Source organism: Stenella coeruleoalba, assembly GCF_951394435.1.
Source record: "Stenella coeruleoalba genome assembly, chromosome: 19".
In the NCBI taxonomy this organism is placed as follows: domain Eukaryota; kingdom Metazoa; phylum Chordata; class Mammalia; order Artiodactyla; family Delphinidae; genus Stenella; species Stenella coeruleoalba.
The window spans coordinates 37,585,553-37,595,944 of NC_137165.1; the positions used below are offsets into that span (position 1 = coordinate 37,585,553).

General features: G+C 47.1%; 1 long non-coding RNA gene across 1 annotated transcript; it reads right to left on the reverse strand.

The window, feature by feature from the left end:
- Positions 1-9,604: 9,604 nt before the first annotated feature.
- Positions 9,605-10,029, reverse strand: LOC307177141. Its single transcript, XR_013824989.1, has 3 exons — positions 9,989-10,029; positions 9,849-9,893; positions 9,605-9,635 (listed from the first exon to the last, which is right to left on the reverse strand). It is a non-coding gene; the product is annotated as an uncharacterized lncRNA (long non-coding RNA).
- Positions 10,030-10,392: the final 363 nt, after the last annotated feature.

The following is a 10,392-nucleotide window of genomic DNA, read 5'->3' on the forward strand; positions in this document are numbered from 1 at the left end:
GCGCACAGGAGGGGCACGTGCTGATAGCCTTTGCTATTAGAGAGGATGTGATCTGGGGACAGGAAGGCTGCTTTCAGGCTGAAGCCGGGGGCGCTCTCCTGCTTCCTCCTTTCTCTGCTGGGGTGTGATATACCGGCCACCTTCACCGCCCCCAGGCCTCCTTGGACTCACCAGACTAGGTCGGAACCCAGATCTACGCTCATACAATACCCTCTTCTCTCCTCCGACCTCATATTCCAGATGGAATTGATGATTTGGTTGATATCTGTGTCCCTGACTCATCTCGCAGATCCCTGAAATCCCCTCTCTGCTGATTCAGTATTGCGTTCACAGCGCCAAACTGTGAGCATCTGGCTCGTAGTGGGGGCTCAGTTTAGAGAGGAGGACAGGCCTCCCCGGCTGTGTCCATGGCAGGATAGCGTGTCTTTCCCCGGCTCACAGAAGTTCACGTTCATGGCTCCCCATCGCCGCCCCAGCCTGCCGTGCTCAGCCCTCCTGCATCTGCCCTCTAGCCTGGTCCTTCCATCTAAAGCCTTGTGGTGGGTCAACAGACACACGGTTCCCCAGATTCACCTCGGTCAGGTTGTCCCTCAGCGAGTGCAGCCCTTTCCCTACCCACTCCCAACCTTGGTTGCCTTCAAAATCCCACCAGACTCAGCTCAGATCATCCCTCCCTTCAGAAGCTTTCCTGGACTCTCCTAAAGGTCTAAAGTGACTTCTTTATGGGGTTGGCCTCACCCTTGAGGATGGGGGTCCCAGCCTCCCCACCTGCCCTTACCCCCCCTACCCCCCGCATGCCTCGTGCCCACTCGCAGCTCTTTGCTGACTGGAAGGCAAAAAAAGAAGAGTCTATACTGGCCCCTGCCCAGGCTCTCACTGCCACAGTCCAGAGATGGCAGAGCTTTGAGGAAGGAGGGTGGCCACGTTATAAAGACCCTCAGTGGGTGGCATGGGCAGAGGCAAGGCTAAGGGGACACCCCGTGAGTCAAACCCTTGCGTATAATCCCTTCCCCATGAGCATGGTCAGAACCTGTGACTTGCTTCTAGCCAATAGACTGTGACGAACACGGAGGGGTTTTGCAGCTGTAGTTAAGTTCCAAATCTTTTGATTATGAGTTCTCCAAAGGGAGCTGATTCTGGGTGGGCCTGGCTTAATCAGATAAAAGCTCTTAAAAGGGAGAATGAAGCCCTCCCTGAGGTCAGAGAGATTCTCTTGTTGGTCTTTCTTGAAGAAGTAACCTGGCCTGTAGTGAGAGGGCCTGGGAGAGGGCCACCTGGCAAAGAACTGTGGGCAGCCTCTGGGAGCTGAGAGCAGCCTCCGGCTGGCAGCCAGGAAGAAAACTGGAACCTCAGTCCTGCAGCCTTAGGAGCTGAACTCTGCCAACGACCTTGCGAGCTTGGAAGACACCAAACTCAGGCAGGAATGCAGCCTGACCGACCCCTTGACTGCAGCCTCTGAGACCCAAGCGGATCATCCAGCTAAGCTGGACCCAGACTCTGACCCATGGAAACTGTGAGCTAATAAATGGGCATCGTTTTCGGTTGCTGAATTGTGGCACTTGTTACGCAGCGACTAGCCCAGGTGGGCTTGAGAACAACGAGGCTCAGGGAGAATGCTGGGGGGAGGGTCATGGGCTATGAGAGAACCTGGAGGAGAGGGGGCTGAATTCAGGCCTTCACATCCCACCTGCCGCTGGTTTGACCCGGCCCAGTCCCCACCCATCTCCACCTCCAGACCTGGCCTGGCTGAACCGGGTGCTTGGTCCGGTGAGTCTATGTGGAATCCAACTGGTCTCAGTGGGGGCCTCGGCGGGGAGTGGGGGGGCAGTGTACATAGTTTGAGGGTCCTAGTGTCTCTGGGTCTCCTTGAACTCAGACCAAAGTTGGCAGAAGGATAACTGTATCCCAAATACCCTCCCAACCCTAACACCAACTGCAAGGCCCCAGATTACCACAGAGGCAGGTGAAACACGGATCCTCCCCCCCATCACCCCCTACCGAGCCCTGGCGCCCGCCTGTGGCCCAGACGCCCCGGAGCAGACAGCTGCTACTCCCTCAGCTCTGCTACTGTTGTTGGGACCAGGCAGAATTTGGGGGGAAGAGTTCCCAGCCTCCATGGTGGGTCGGCAGCTGGGGCTCCAGATGTGGGGGAGCCCCAAGCCTAGGGATAGCGTTACACCCAAGTGGCTAGTCTGCTTTCCCAGGAGGGATGTCTGGGATTTGAGAATCTGGGAGGGGGCTACTTCTTACTCTCCCCTGCCCCCAGCTCTGCTCCTAGGCCCCCTCCTGGGTATGGGTAACTTGGAATCAGCTAAACACAGGGTTTAGCAAGTGGGCCTGGGTCCCCAACCAATAGGCGTGCAAACCACCACCCCCTTTGGGTCCTTCCTGCCCCTGAAGGGAACCTGAACCAGATGTCCCCAGACCTTTCCGGAAGCCTCCAGCCAGAGCAGCTGTGAGAGGAGGCTGAGCCCCTCTCCAAGTCCTTCCTTTTGTCCACAGTGAATGCGCCAGGATTTGGTTTCTCCTCTCACACCCCCTCCCTGCCCTCTGGCCCAGGGCTCCCATCCATCCTGTCTCAGTCTGGGCCTCTCCAGGATGCAAAGAGGCCATCTCAAGTTCCGTTGTTAGGGCGCCTGCCCTTTGATCTGTCCCCTCCTCCTGCCCCAGGGACCCCAAGGTGCCCTGGAGAAAGCTCCGTCCGGGGACAGCACCCAGAGATAAGACCTGGGATGGGGGGGAGCCCAGGGTACGGCAGACTTTAAAGGGATGCTGACAGCTGCCCCCTCCCAAACGTACCTCTGCCTGCCTACCTGGGCTCCTTCCCTCCACGTTTGCCTGTGCTCTCCCCAGGCCTCAACTCCCCAGGCACTCTTGGGTGAAAGATGTCCGTGGCCTTTCAGAATGGAATCCCAGACCACCTGCTGCCAAAGAATCAGCTGGGACTCAGAGGCCCAGCCCAACTGAATCCAATCTCCATCTCCCGTAGGGGGCAGGGGGCTGGGCTTCTGAATGTTCAGCAAGTTGCCAGGTTGACACTACAGGCCACAACAGTTCTGACCCCCAGAATCTTCAGGGGCACAAGAAGGTACCTCCCATGAGACACCGCCTCTGCTCCCCTGCTCTCGGCACCACGTGGGGCACCAGGCGGGAGCTCTGGGCTCCTGGGAGGCCTCCAAGGCTAAGCCTCTCACATAACAGGGGCTCCACTCAGCCTTCTGGAGGGAAGAGGCCCTTCTGGGCCCAGGAAAACCCAGTTGTTCCCACTTTTCTGCTACTCCTGGGAGCTGTGAGCCTCCAGCAGGGTCCCTTGACCTAGGCCCCTGCAAGCCCCTCTCTCCCCTCTTTATCTTTCTTGCCGGGCTCTCAGAGCAGGGCAAGTTGCAAGCAGTTCAGAGTTTGAGCTCCTGGGTCACACAGAGCCAGATTCAGCCGTGGCTTTACCATGCACCAGTTGTGCCCCAGGGTGATTCACTGGGCCTCCCGGGGTCTCCTTTCCTCAGCTCCACCCTGGATCCCACGCCTCTTCCATCTGCTCTTCTATAGCCATGTGACTTTCTCTCCCTTGCTCCCCTTTCTCTCTTCTGTTTCCTACTGGCATGAGCCCCCAAACCCTGCCCTGCGGTCCCCCTCCATGCCCGGCACATTTCATTCTGCCTAACATGTCCTCGCCCTCCTGCACCCTGGCAGGGTCGTCTTAGACTCAGCAAGGAGGCATGTGTGGAGAGGGAGATGATCAGAAGTCTTGATAAATGGCAAGATTTTTTTTTTTTTGGTGTGCCGCGCGGCATGTGGGATGGGATCGAACCCGTGCCCCCTGCAGTGGAAGCGTGGAGTCTTAACCACTGGACCGCCAGGGAAGTCCCAGATAAATGGCAAGATTTAAAGATGGCGTAACAGGGATCGTGTTCGCCCACCTTCTCCAAACAACCCAAAACACCGGACAGGATATGTGAAACAATGTTGTCAAGGCGCTGGACATCAGGCGGTGAAGGCAGTAATCCCTGAGAGATAGGAAACTGGGCCCTGAGTTTCCCCAGCTCCTGCCTGGGGAGGGTTTTCAGGCTGTGCACGGGGAGAGACTGAGGCAGAGCCTGAGGGGCTCCTGCAGAGGAGGAGTGGAGGTGAGTCCAGGGAGACCAAGGAGTCTAGAGTTAACAGGAAATGGTACCTGAGAGGAGAGACCTGCTCAGAGGTCACCCCCAGATCTGCAGAGGAGACCCCTCAGGTGTTCCGCAGAGAACCGATCAGCGCATGTGGGTGAGAAAACCACCCCTGGCCAGGAAAGACAATCCAAAAGGATTAGAGAGCAGTGTCCGTCAAGGAATAGTGCCTGTTCCCACCAGCCAGACTGGAAAAAGCCATAATTCACGCAGCATTGGGTGGACTACCAAGGAAGGTGTTACTTCAGTGATGGGGAATGATTAGACTGAGTACCGCTCTGGAACAAAGTTGGAGAGCTAATGCTACCTGATTTCAAGACTTAATTATAAAGCTGTAGGAATCAAGACAATATAGTATTGGCACAGAGATAGACAAATAGATCAATGGAACAGAACAGAGTCCAGAAATAACCCACACATATACGGGCAACTGATTCTTAATAAAGGTACAGAGGCAATTCAGTGGAGAAAGCGTCGTCTTTGCAAGAAATGGTGCTGGAATGATTAGACAGTTCTAAGCCAAAAAACCCCCAAGCCAAAACCCAAAAATCTTTTTTTTTTTGTGGTACGCGGGCCTCTCACTGTTGTGGCCTCTCCCGTTGCGGAGCACAGGCTCCGGACGTGCAGGCTCAGCGGCCATGGCTCACGGGCCCAGCCGCTCCGCGGCATGTGGGATCTTCCCGGACTGGGGCACGAACCCGTGTCCCCTGCATTGGCAGGCGGACTCTCAACCACTGCGCCACCAGGGAAGCCCCACCCAAAATCTTTGACTCATATGATACATCACATACAAAATAAACTCAAAATCTGTCATAGACCTGAACGTAAAATTATAAAACTTCTAGAAGAAAATGAAAGATTTTTATTATATTGATAAAATATTAATTATTAATATTAATAAAATATAATTCATTTTATAACCTTGAGTTAGGCAAACATTTCTGGGATATGACACCAAAACCAGGATTCATAAAAGAACAAGTGGATACATTGGACTTCACCAAAATAAAATTCTTCTTTTCAGGAGATACTGTTAAGAGAATGAAAAGACAAGTCACAGACTGGGAAAAATTATTGGCAAAACACATTTCTAAAAAAGGACTTGCATCCAAAATATATAAAGAATGCTTAAAACTTGACAGTAAGAAAACAAGCCAACCAATTAAGAAATGGCAAATGATAAGGACAGACACCTTCCCAAAGAAAATACATAGATGGCAACTAAGTATATGAAAACACACTCAACATCATTTGTCATTAGGAAATTGCAAATTAAAACACAAATGGTATATCTATTAGAATGGCTAAAATTTAAAAAACTGACAGTACCAACTGCTGGCAAGGATATGGAACAATAGGAAGTCTCATTGATCGCTGGTGGGATTGCAAAGTGGTACAGCCCCTTTGGAAGACAGTATAGCAGTTTTATACAAAGCTAAATATATGATCCAGCAATCACCCTTCTACGTATTTACCCAGTTGATTTGAAAACTTTATGTCCACACAAAGAGCTACATGAAAATGTTTTTAGCAACTTTATTTATAATTTCCAAAAACTGGAAGCTATCAAGATGTTTCGGTGAGTTAATGGATAAACAAACCGTGTACATCTATTCAGGGGAATATTATTCAGTGATGAAAGAAAAGTCATGGATGAATTTTAAATGCATATTTTTAAGTCAAAAAAGCCCATCTGAAAAGGCTACATATTGTATGATTCCAATTATATGATTCTGGAAAGGCAAAACTATAGTGATAGTAAAAAGATCAATGTTTGCAAGGAGTTTGTGAGGAGGAAGGAAGGGTTGAACAGGTGAAGCACAGGGGATTTTGTTTTAGGATAGTGATACTGTAATTCTGGACACATGACACTATGCATTTGTCAAAACCCATATTACCTTACAGCACAAAGAGTGAACTGTAATGCATACAAATTTACAAAATCATCTAGGAAGTTGAGAGCTCTCAGGAAATTGTTCTGAACCAAACTTGGGTCCACTCCCCCACGTGCAGCAAAATCAATTTACTGACACCAGGTTGTGGTGAAGGAAAGTGCAGTGTTTATTGCAGACGCCAAGCAGAGTCCAGGCAGCGAGTGCTCAAAAGACCTGAACTCCCCAATGGCTTCCAGGGAAAGGTTTTAATTTTGTTATTTTTATTTTTAAAATATCTATTTATTTATTTGTTTGTTTGTTTAGGTTGTACCGGGAATTAGTTGTGGTGTGCGGGATCTTTAGTTGTGGCATGCAGACTTCTTAGTTGTGGCATGCAGACTTCTTAGTTGCGGCATACAGACTTCTCAGTTGCAGCATGCATGCCGGATCTAGTTCTCTGACCAGGGATCAAACCCAGGCCCCCTGCACTGGGAGCGTGCGGTCTTACCCACTGGACCACCAGGGAAGTCCCTCAGGGAAAGGTTTTTAAAGACAGGCTGAGGGAGGGGGTTGTGGGTGTGTGATCAACTCTTGGGCATTTTTCTGATTGGTTGGTGGTGAGGTAATCAGGAGTCAACATCATCAACCTTCTAGTTCCTTCTAGTTCCAACCAGTCGGGGTCTATGGCTTGTGGGCAGCATACAGTTAACTTTTTCCACCTGGTTTCAGTATCTGTAAAACTGCTAAAGGATATGGCTCAGAATATTGTCTATAGCCCTTTAGGAGGAAATAAGAGTCCTTGATTTTGTTTAATGGCAAAACTATTATTATTTTGTCTTGCTTGACTGGTTTCCTTTCTTTCTGCATTTTCTCACATTTCTGATTAAACTTATTCTTTGGAACTTGGGGAAGGCCTAGGAGGCTAAACAAGAGGCAGGCAGAGGACATGGGAGGGGGTCTGTCCTGGGAAGGCCCCATAGGGTCCTGCTCAGTTACAAAAGAATGCAGATTGTGACAAAATAATCTATTACAAATGTATGAAACAACCCACTAAAGGAGATGGGGAGAAAGAGTTCTGGGAAATATGGGAATGAGTTTCATGTGTAAGACTAAAGTCAGAAGAAACTGGACATTAGCACTGGTTCTAGTTGATAAAGTTATTTTCTGGAGGGGTACAGGTTCACAATTCTGATACTGGTACGTATGTATACTGGAATTGAGCAACTAAATAAATGGGTAGTGAGTGTAGGAGCCGGGTTTCTTACTGTGTAGTGGTATAGGTGAGCAAGGAGAGGAGGCTAGAATGACAGAACAATTTGTGGATTAGAGTTGGAGCCATTAGTATAAACTCATGTTTAGCTTAAATAGATACAGATGGTTATATATAGAAATATTTACAGACATATCTATATACATGGGTTAGTATACATATATTTCTTTGCTATGTCAACTGAGAGGGCCCAGAAGAAACCACACCCATTAGAAATGAGCACACTTAGACACAGACCTACTAGAGAACGGACTTGAGGATATGGGGAGGGGGAAGGGTAAGCTGTGACAAAGTGAGAGAGTGGCATGGACGTATATACACTACCAAACGTAAAATAGATAGCTAGTGGGAAGCAGCCGCATAGCACAGGGAGATCAGCTCAGTGCTTTGTGACTACCTTGGGGGGGGGGGATAGGGAGGGTGGGAGGGAGGGAGACACAAGAGGGAAGAGATATGGGAACGTATGTATATGTATAACTGATTCACTTTGTTATAAAGCAGAAACTAACACACCATTGTAAAGCAATTATACTCCAATAAAGATGTTACCAAAAAAAGAAAAGAAAGGAGCACACTTCATGTCCAGATCTTGGTTTCTAATACCATTCTCCAATAAAAGGAACTGGGGATTCTTAGAAAAATGATTGCTTTTAGGACTTGGGCAGGAAATACACAAGATGAGCCTGAAGAAGCTTGCAGTGCCAGAGGTAAGAAAATGCTCAAACAAAACAAATAAACAACCTCCCCACACACACAGTCATGAAGATATGTCAAAGGAACACAGGACCTAACTGAAGGAGCTCCCAATGGCCAAAGCTGGAATAATTTGCACAACAAAATCAGTGAAGTAGTGTTGGATTATAACTCAATGTATAAAATATCAATAAATATCCATGAGTCCATACTGATATAAATAAATTATTGAGTAAGTAAATAAATGGGGGAGAATAGACAAATCTCTCATGCAGAAGAAGTCTAAATAACATATACCCGACTCTTGAGGTAGAGCATAGTTTCCCATCCCTTAAGTGTGAGCTCCTTCCAGAAAGTGCAGTATGGAAAGGTGGGGGGGAATGTGTAATTTTACAGTAGAAACACATGACAAACATTACCTCAGCTAGGTGATCAAGGTTAACATCCCAGTGATAAGTAACGCTAGTATTATGTACTCCTGATATAATGTGATAAAAATGGCACTCCCCCCACAAACCCATAACCCCAGTCTAATCATGAAAAAAACATTAGACAAATCCCAGTGGAGGGACATTCTACGGAATACTTGACCAGTACTCCTCAAACTCTCAAGGTTATTAATACAAGGCAAGTCTGAGAAGTTGTTACAGCCTAAGAAGCCTAAGAAGACTAATGTAGTGTCATGGATGGGATATTGAAACAGAAAAAGGACATTAAATAAAAAGTAAGGAAATCTGAATAAAGTATGGGCCTTAATATTAATGTAGCAATATTGGTTTATTAATTGTAACAAATGTTACAAATATTAATGTACCAGGGAAAACTGGGTGTGGGATATGTGGGAACTCTCTGCACTATTTTTCTGTAAATGTAACACTATTCTAAAATTAAAAGCTTTTTTTTTTAAATTATGTGTTTTATTTATTTATTTTTGGCTGCATTAGATCTTCGTTGCAGTGTGCGGGCTTCTCATCGCGGTGGCTTCTCTTGTTGTAGAGCACAGGCTGTAGGCACGCGGGCTTCAGTAGTTGTGGCTCATGGGCTCTAGAGGGCAGGCTTGGTAGTTGTGGTGCACGGGCTTAGCTGCTCCACGGCATGTGGGATCTTCCCAGACCAGGGATCGAACCTGTGTCCCCTGCATTGGCAGGCGGATTCTTAACCACTGCAAAAGTTTATTTTTTTTTAAAGACAAGAAAATATTTCTAAAGCCTATATCTCATAAAGGACTTGAATCTAGAAATACATAAAGAACTCTCAAAACAGTAAGAAAACAAATAGCTAGTGGGAAGCAGCCGCATAGCACCAATAAAAAAGTGGGCAAAAGATCTGAAGAGATTTTTTTTTAAGGAAGATATATAGATGGAAAATAAGCATATGAAAAGTTGCTTAACAATATTAGTCATTAGGGAAATGCAAATTAAAACTACCATGAGATACCACAACTTACCTATTAATGGCTAAAATTTTAGAATTAGAAACTGATTATACTAAGTGTCAGCAAGGATATGGAGGAATTGGGACTCTCATACACGGTTAAGGGAATGTAAAATGGTACAATCACTTTGGAAAACTGACAGTTTCTTAAAAGTTAAGTATACACCTACCATATGATCCAGCCATTCCACTCTGACGTGTCTATCAAGAGAAAAGAGAATATAAAAAGATATACAGGGCTTCCCTGGTGGCGCATTGGTTAAGAATCTGCCTGCCAGTGCAGGGGACACAGGTTCGAGTCCTGGTCCGGGAAGATCCCACGTGCTGTGGAACAACTAAGCCCATGCTTCACAACAAGAGAAGCCACCGCAATGGGAAGCTTGTGCACAGCAATGAAGAGTAGCCCCTGCTCACCGCAGCTAGAGAAAGCCGCACACAGCAATGAAGACCCAATGCAGCCTAAATAAATAAATAGAAGAATAAACTATTAATAAATAAAATAAAAGAATAAACAATTAATTAATTAATTTTAAAAAAGGTATACAAAGACTTACACATGGAAGTTCACAGCAGTTTTACTTGTAGTAGCCAAAATCTGGAGACAACACAAATGTTTCATTCAACAATTGAGTGGATAAACAAACTGAAGTACAATGCAATATTACACTGCAATAAAAAGGAATAAACTACTGATACTGCCAACAACATGTATGAACCTCAAAATAATTATTCTGAGTGAAAGGAGCCAGACCAAAAAACAAGCAAGCAAAAAACCTGGCACATGCTAGATGATCCCATTTATAGAAAACTCTAGAAAACAGAAACTAACCTATGGTAACAGAAAGCAGATCAGTAACTGCACTGGGGGTAACGGGAAGGAGGGATTTAAAAGAGCAAAAGGAGGACTTCCCTGGTGGTGCAGTGGTTGGGAGTCCGCCTGCCAGTGCGGGCGATAAGG